Source organism: Terrapene carolina, unplaced genomic scaffold (assembly GCF_002925995.2).
Source record: "Terrapene carolina triunguis isolate 2854851 unplaced genomic scaffold, T_m_triunguis-2.0 Scaffold210, whole genome shotgun sequence".
Classification (NCBI taxonomy): domain Eukaryota; kingdom Metazoa; phylum Chordata; order Testudines; family Emydidae; genus Terrapene; species Terrapene triunguis.
Window position 1 is genome coordinate 22,936,568 of NW_020664561.1, and position 9,371 is coordinate 22,945,938.

At 42.8% G+C, this 9,371-nt stretch overlaps 1 pseudogene; it reads left to right on the top strand.

Moving 5' to 3' along the window:
- Positions 1-4,281: 4,281 nt before the first annotated feature.
- The window catches only part of LOC113407281, a 133,621-nt pseudogene continuing 128,531 nt past the window's right edge, over positions 4,282-9,371 (top strand).

A 9,371-nucleotide genomic window follows, 5' to 3' on the forward strand; every position in this document is an offset into this window, starting at 1 on the left:
ATATTCCTCTGTTGGTGTGGGTATCTTCTCCTAGAGGACACAGGCTGGAATGATAGGGCAATTAGGTTAAAAGTACTCAATAAGGCCCTGATTTTTTCCACTTAAGTCAATGGCAAAACTCTTATTGACTTAAATAGTTCAGGATCAGACACAGAGGTCTGGGTGAGGGCTAGCCTATCTGAGCTAGCTTGAATCCATGGGTACCAATAGCAGCGAAGACAGTACAGAGTTAAGTGTGGATAGCATAAGCCCTGCATGGATCCGGGGTACATACTGGGATCACTAGCCTGCTTTGAAGCCCATGCTGCCATGCCTTCACTGCTCTCAATCTCTGCACTGGCTGGATTCAAGCTAGTAGGCTAGTCTATGCATTACTTTTTCTGGGTAAACATGCCCTGGGCGGGATCCACATACATACATTGCTTTTTGGTGCAGATCACTAAGTTTTCATTCCTAGTGAATTGTCTTTCTAAACCCAGTATGTTTATCTGTCAGGGAGATATGAGCATGCACTGCAGATTAATGCTTGTCCTGCCCATAGTCAGGGGTCAACCAACAGCTGACTTCATCCCTTGCAACACCTCAGCATGCCTTGGTAGAACAAGAAGCCTCATTCTCATTCTAAACACAAGTGCTTCCTTTTAATTTCAGTGTGTGATACTGTCTAACAAAGTTAAAATCTTAATTTGGATTAGTAACACAGTAGTTGATGCACACTAATATTTCCTCTCTAACTACCAATTCTTGGACTGCCCAGAGGCTGCTTTGATACTTAGATTGTAAGCTCTTTAAATCCGGGACTGTATAAAGAGCCTAGGACAATGGGGCCCCGTTCTTGGTTTGCCCTTACAAATTTTTGACCATGCTTAATACGTTCCTTTTATTGTTGGGTAACTCAGCTGATGCCTGGAAAATACTTGTATCCACTAATTAGATCTTTTCTATTTTGTCTTATTAATTCCCAGTAACTCCTGAATAGAAAGTTCTTGTTAAGGAAGGGTGAGACAAGTCTAAACATTCCATAGGCTACTAAGCAGGACCACACAGTTTAGAGAAGTAGTTTAGGAAGTTTACACATTCCTTTAACAGGCTGGTTGAGAGGGGAGAGCTGTAGTTTACTTGTCACATTCCAGTGTTGTCAATAGATTTCTCCAAAATGCAGCCAGTCTCCCCAGAGTCAAGCCTACTTTCCCATACAGAACCTACTTCTGTGGAATCTAACCACTCCAGTGACTATGTACACTTCATATGGGTTTTTTTGAAGAGTAAGTGACCCACCTGAGAAAATGGGGAGGAGTGCAGAAAAAAAGCAGTGTCCATTACTATTTGCATTATGATAGTGATTAGAGGCCCCAATGAAGATGGGGTCCCATTGTGCTATATACTCACATAGTGAGAGACAGTCCCTGCCATGGAGAGATTACAATTAGAGTTCATTGGAAATCTTCTGAAATTTTTTTTTAAATGTCAATTTGTCAAAAATGAAACATTTTTGTGAAATTGTTTCTATTTGGATTTAATTTTGATCTGGGTGGAGGAACCCCACATAATGGAGCATTCTGATGAAGTCAAATTTGAACACACGGATTTTCTGTTTCAAAATGACTTTACATTATAGAATATAAAATTTTAAAAATTGAAATGAAAAGGTCAACCTGAATGGAAACCTTTTCATACATTTTTTTCCCCTTCAGAATTTCATTTCTTGGAAAATTTCCAACTTCTTTTGTTTGTTTTATTCCATTTTGGAATGGAAGAAAATTTGAAATTGTGGAATTTCCCACAAAATCTGCTTCTCACACAGCTTTACTAACAATCAAAATGCACAATTCTAGCAAAGGTAGGAGGGGAAAACAGTCACAGAGGCAAATTACCTGCTGTGTGACCTTGGACAAATCACACGCAGAGCTGGGATTTGAACCTGGATCTCCTGAATCCCACTTGAGTCTTCTCCATAAACCATGCAGTTTCCAAAGATGGATGAAGAACTTCAAGAAAATAAGAATCCCATCAAAATTAAGGCTAGCTTAACACTAAAAATGCAAGAGCTACAGTTGTGCTGCTGTAATATTGTAGCATAAAGACATTTACTAGAACCACTTCAGTTGTTGTAATAAATCCACCTCTTTGAGAGGTGGTACCTAGGTGCTTACACCAGGACTACAGTCCTGAGTAGCGTAGTTAAGCCAACCTAATTTTGTAGTGTACGCCAGCCCTAAATAAATGAACCATTTTTTTGGAGGTCTGATCATGATCTGTCGGTCACTGTTTTTCTTTCTTTCTTTTTTGCACCGTGCTGCATTTGAGACTCAGCTGGAATCTGCAGAGGCAGAAGTGCCAGTTTCATGAGATTAAAAGAAGTTCGCATGGTATTTTTGGACTGTCTAAAACAGGAGCAACAGTAAACCTTATGAGACACTGTCCTCATGAGACCAGGAGGAATGGACAGTTCAGATAAGCTTTGAATAAGCATCAAACATTCAGCTGATTACTGCTTATCTCTAAACTCAAACACTGAGACTTAAGGTTTACCCATCAAAAAGAAAAAGGAAAGAGGCCAGGAGCCATCACAGTCAAACTGTCATCAATAATGAGGAGATTTCACAGCTCCTCTACACATTTCTTGGTACCTTAATTCTAAAAAGAAAACTAACAAAGAAGGGTGTTTACTTTGGCTTAGTTTAACGAAAGCTAGTGAAACGTATCAACTCTTGTCCACATAAATGTCAGTCAGTGAAACAGTGAGAGAAGAAAAGGTGAACATCTGGGATCTGGGTAATTTAGAAGGGGAAGCAGAAGTACAGAATTTTTCTGCTCTTGTTGCTGTTCTCTTCCTGTTCTTGGCACATTTTCAGCTACTGAGCATATTTGAATAGTAGTTAAACCAGCATAAAAACAATTGTTTAAACATTCTCCTAAATTTTAAAATGTCTTGCCAAGAGCTCTGCTACAAGCATTTTACATCAGGTATTAACCATTTGACATTTTCTAGTCGAGTATTGAGCTGAATTACCTGTCAAGGGCAAGTGTTGTATGTTTTCGTTCTCATGGATAAAAGTAGGTTGTAGATATGATGATCTCGGGACATATTTCTTTGTTTTAACCTCTTATGAAACTAAATAATAAATAAAAGATGTTGTTTCTCAGATTAGGCTAAAGGCAAAAACTAGATTCCAGCCTAAGTGATAGCTTTCATTTTTCTGAGGAAAGCAGTCTAAAGAGGGAATCAGTGAATTTTGGATACAGTTGTGCTGTTAACCCGTTTTTCCCAGGGGAGGGTCCTTTCTTAAGTGGTAAAATAGCATTTGAACCTTCAGTTTTTATTCGTACAAATTTTCAATGCGACTATTACCTAGGCAATTTACCATGCTTGGATACTTCACCACACTGGGGCCTGAATAATGCTTATAGAAATGATGGCTTTATTGGGTGCAATGATCTGCCGAAGTATGTACTTTGATTAAAACTGAGGAGTAACTTGATTTTCAGATGTGGCTCTTTGACTCATGTCTAGAGGTATCATGTGCTGATCTCCACTGTAAGTCTCAATGTAGCTTTTCATGTGCACAGTTTAGAATCAAAACTTTTATATGGATAACATGGTGCATTTTATTAGCTTCTACTTTTAAAAAGAGCTTAATTGCATAGAACCCAACAAAAACTTGTTCAAAACAAATCCCTTTGCTTTACAGGTTAACTCCTCTTGCCTATCTGTCAACCATCACATTTTACTATTTGGTAGGAGAGATCCTCTTAATGAGTGAACACACAGCATTTATTTCCTCTTTTACTATGAATTATAGCTGACATGTTTTCATTTGATTTTTTAAATGTATATAGCGTTGCATCCTAAATGGGCCATAAAAATTACTAAAAATACCATTTTACCCAACACTTGGAGTAGGTATATAACAAGAACTGTATAATATGAGCAGAATGAATTAAGTTGGAAGTGGAAAGAGGAAGATGAGATCTATGTGAGAAGCTGGACATATCCTAATTAAACTCCTATGATAGAAGTTAAGGATATGATGCAGACAGTGAAAAGCAATAAAGTCCATAGAGTGGATAATGTACAAGCAGAACTAATTAAAAGTGGTGAAGTGGCACTCACCTAGGCATCCCATAAGCTTACCAATGTGACTTGAGAGTCTGGAAGATGGCCCAGCATTTGAACATAGTTCTTGATGGTGCCTATTTATAAAAAGGGAGACTCAACTGTTTGTGGAAATTACCACACAATATCACTTTGACACACCTATCAAAATATTGCTGTGCATCATGCTGAAGAGAATTGGAGAACAAGCTCATTTTAGACCCAAAGGTTATACAATGGAGCAAATATTCAATCTGCATATGCTATTGAAGAAAGTGCTGGAGAATGATGGGAAGATGATCCATGTTTTTGTGGATTTTGCTAAGGTATTTGGCAGGGTGTATGGGGTGGCCAGGGAGGGGTAGTACCTCTGATGGGGGGACTTGTCGTACCCCTTCGGGGGTAGTCCGTCCACTTTGGTCCCCACCTGTCACTCAGCTCTCACCTGTGGCTCCAAGTAGCTGCAGCATGCGCAGCAGCCACACCCCGGGCAACGGCTTCGACAGGCCAGCCAAACCAGGTGAGTGTAACTGATGGGATCCAAATCCTCAGTGAATTAGGGATATGCCTACCCCACATGTGACGTCATTTCCGGCGGAGTGGGTGAAAGAGATCACTAAGATCCAACGGCCAAGAAGGGGGTTTTGCAACGCTTTGTGGAAAGCAAAGGGCTTGATGAGGCACAAAAGACGTCAAGGCCATCCACTGCAACCAAAGAAGTTACCAGTCGTGACGATTTTTCGTACCATTGGTGTCTGGCTTCTAAGGTCGAGAGAGTGGGATTGCTCCCGTGCAACGGCTCTACCACTTAAAAAGCTTTCACGCACAGGTTCTGTGCAAATCATCAAACATTATCATCATACCACTCAAGTCCTGCAGCGATGGGGGAGGGGCAAAGCGACAGGTGGAGGTTACCACTGGGAGTCATAGTCCCAATCCTGCACGCAGGCGATCTGTGGATTGGTGATCGTCCAGCTCTGTACTTGGGGCAGCAGAGTTGACTAGCAGCATCCCAGGCGTCTGAGCAGCCCTCTTCAGGACAGCACTGCTCACCCTAGTAAGGGATGGGCCTAGAAAAGGTGGCCTAAAAATTGCCTGCCCTACAACAACTGGCCAACAAGCTGCGGCTGGCCATTCAACCCAATCTGTGGCCGAAACCAAAAGAAAAATTTGAGAAAACTTACCATTGGTGTATGGAATGTTCGTACGCTCATGGATCGAGAAGCTGTTGCAAGACCTGAGAGAAGGACAGCTCTCATTGCTCGAGAACTAGTCCGGTATAACATCGATATAGCGGCATTACGTGAAACAAGATTGCCTGGGGAAGGTTTCTTGAGTGAACCAGGATGTGGTTACACCTTCTTCTGGAAGGGTAAGACTGAGACAGAGGATAGAATACATGGAGTTGGTCTGGCAATAAAAACCTTATTGATGCATCAACTCCCAGACCTTCCAGTGGGTATCAATGAAAGATTGCTGAAGCTACGCTTCCCACTAAATGCCAAACGTTATGTCACCATCATCAGTGCATATGCACCCACTTTAACATGCTCTGACAACTCAAAGGAACAATTCTATGAAGATCTCAACAGACTGATCAAGGCCACATCTGTAACAGACAAACTACTCCTACTTGGAGATTTCAATGCCCGAGTCGGGGCTGACAGCGAGAACTGGAAAGGAGTAATCGGGCCACATGGTGTAGGCAAAATGAACAGCAATGGACTACTCCTTTTGAGTCTTTGTTCTGAAAATGACCTGACCATTACTAACACTCTGTTCCGACAAGTGGACAAATACAAAACGACCTGGATGCACCCTAGGTCCAAACAGTGGCATCTGATAGATTATGGCATTGTTAGAAGGCGAGACATCCGAGACGTACTGATTACTAGAGTAATGCGAGGCGCAGCGTGCTGGACAGATCACAGATTAGTCAGGACGTCTCTTCAACTCTACATGGTTCCTTCTTGGCACAAACGCCCTAAGCATGTGCGACCTGCTTTCAATATAGCCAAACTGAAGGATGCTCAATGTTTCAACAAATTCCAGAAGAGCCTTGATGACAAATTGACATCCCACGGACAACTGATCGGTACTGTAACCGAAAAGTGGGACCAGTTCAAGCAGATAGTGACTGACACAGCAAAGAAAAGAACACATCAGGATTGGTTTGATGAGAACCAAGAAGAAATGTGCTCAGCACTGGAAGTAAAGAGAAAAGCCTTGATCGAATGGCAGAATGACCCCTCCTCAGTCTCTAAGCGGGACCATTTCAAGTACCTTCAGAGCAAAACACAGAAAGACCTCCGTCAGATACTGTAGGAATGTGTTGCTCCCTAATCATAAGCCTTGAAGAACGGCAAACTGTTCCCTCGGAATTGAGGCGGGAGTGACCTTGTTCTAGCGCCTATGTTTGGAAAACATATTGGCTAGCCTGATAGTACCTTTGCAGCTGGCTGTTCACGCGCTCTACAGATGAGTTTGCTATCTTGTATAATTGCACACTGCGTGTATCCTGCCTGCCTTCTGAATGGGCAAAGATGTAACCACTAAGAAGAGTTGTAAACAAAGTAAGGAGAGAAATAAAAACCCCAGGAAAAGTTTTCCTGGGAGGCTTTTGGCTTGAGGCTTTTTGCAGGAGGCTTGTAAAGCCCTCTGGCTACCAACAAACCTGGCGTTCTGTTTCCTTTCCTGCGTCGTCACCACTGCAAGATACAAGATAACTGGTGGGAGAGCAAAGCCAAAGAAATTGAGCACTATGCTAAGACCCACAACTTAAAGATGTTCTTCAGTGCTATTAAGACTGTCTATGGACCTTCTAAACCAAGGACCACCCCATTGCTCTCGTTAGACAACACAACGCTGATTAAAGATAAAGAAGGCATCAACAAAAGATGGCGAGAACACTTTAGCAACCTTCTCAATAGACCATCAACTGTGAATAATATTGTCCTCAATGAAATTTCACAACAACCTGCTCTGACAGATCTTGACTTTCCACCCACTATAGATGAGATTAAGAAAGCTGTTAGCAAGATGAGTTCAGGGAAAGCTCCTGGAAAAGATGGGATACCAGGAGAGAGGTACAAAGCAGCAAGTCCAGTAGCACTAGCAGCGTTCCACAGCGTGATAATCAACATCTGGGAGGATGAAAACATACCACAGGACCTCCACAATGCTACTATTGTCTCTCTTTTCAAGAACAAAGGCAGCAAAGCAGAACGTGGAAACTATAGAGGCATATCCCTCCTCTCCGTTGGAGGGAAGATCATCGCCCGCATCATCTTGAACCACCTAATAGCCAGTATTTCCGAGGCAAAGCTACCTGAAAGTCAATGTGGTTTTTGACCTGGCCGGAGCACAGTCGACATGGTGTTTGCTGTCAGACAAATACAAGAGAAGTGCGTTGAACAGAACATGCACTTGTATGCTGTCTTCATAGATCTGACAAAGGTGTTTGATACCATCAACAGGGAAGCCCTTTGGACCATTCTAACACGACTTGGCTGCCCAAGAAAATTTGCCCAGATTATACGCCTTTTTCATGACAGCATGACAGGCGAAGTATTGTCTGATGGAGCCACATCAGCCCCCTTTAACATCACCAATGGCGTGAAACAAGGATGTGTTTGCATGTGTCCTTAACCATGCAATGAAAGATATGCACTGAGGTATATACTTGAAATACCGGCACGATGGTTCACTTTTTGACCTCCGTCGCCTGAATGCAAAGACTAAGACAGTGCAGTGCAGTAACTCCTTCTTGAGGCACTCTTTGCTGACGACTGTGCCCTCATGGCGCTCACTGAAAATGATCTTCAGCACATTGTCAACAAGTTTGCTGAGGCCTCGCAACTTTTCGGACTAACTATCAGCCTCGGAAAGACAGAAGTTCTCCATCAACCTGCACCTGGATCAAATGCTTCTGTCCCGAGTATCTCCATCAACGGCACTCAGCTGAAAGTAGTGGAGAACTTTAAATATCTGGGTACTGTCATATCCAGTGATGGATCACTGGATAATTAGATCAATGCATGAATATCCAAAGCAAGCCAGGCACTTGGCTGTCTGCGTGTCAAAGTTTTAAATCACCACATCCGGATGTCAACAAAACTGCTTGTGTACAGAGCTGTTGTTCTTTCATCTCTTTTGTACGGGTGCGAAACATGGACACTATATAGGCATAACATCAAGCAGCTCGAAGCATTTCACATGTGCTGCCTCTGCAACATCATGAAGATCCGCTGGCAAGACAAAGTGCCCAATCTCGAGGTCCTCGAGAGAGCCCAGATGACAAGCATCGAAATGATGATTATGAAGTCACAGCTACGTTGGACCGGTCATGTCAGCTGCATGGATGCCAACAGAATCCCCCGTCAGCTTCTGTATGGTGAGCTCTCCCAGGGCATCCGGCATATAGGTCGTCCACGGAAACATTACAAGGACACCATCAAAGCCAATCTGCACTACAGCAGTATCAAACCTAGGGACCTTGAGGATGCCGCCAGCGACAGAACACAGTGGCGTGCAACAGTCAGAAATACCTGCATCGCCTTTGAGGAAGACCGCTGCCGGCGTCTACAAGAGGCACGCGAACGACGTCACAGAGCATCAGCAGCGCACAATCCACTGACCGCGAACTTACCATGCACTATCTGCAGCAAAATATGCACCTCTAGAATTGGCTTGTACAGTCATCAGAGGGCACACCATGAGACCAACAATAGATGATCTTCACAGATTTGTCATCGTCGGATCGATGGACTACCAAGAAGAATTTGGCAGCATCTCACACAAATCTCTCTGGGCATTCCTGTGGCTGGCCAGAGTAGTTGAAAATGTAATAAAGCTGGTATACTTTCATAGAGATTTTGTAATGACTTCAGTGTTTGTGGGGCATGAGCAAATTGTCTGTTTGACTTGAGGATAGGTGTCAGGGCTGTTTGCTATCACTAGTCCTCTTTAACTGTTATGGTGAAGAAACATTAAGAACCACCACTGATAGAAATCTATAGGAGGGAATTCATCTGTGGATGAAAAATTAGTCGTCTGTGCTTCGCTTAGGATATTGACCTGACTAGATTATCACAGAAAGAGGTATAAAAATTGCTAGAAAGAGTAGCAGTGGAAGCAGAAAAGTTAGGTCTAAAGATGTCACACTCAAAGACAATGCTGACCTCTAAGTCTGTTGAAGAGGTGAAGATGATTCTACCCAAATCTGAGGAGGCATTGGAAGGAGTTGAGCATTTCAATTGTGACTACCAGTGAGATC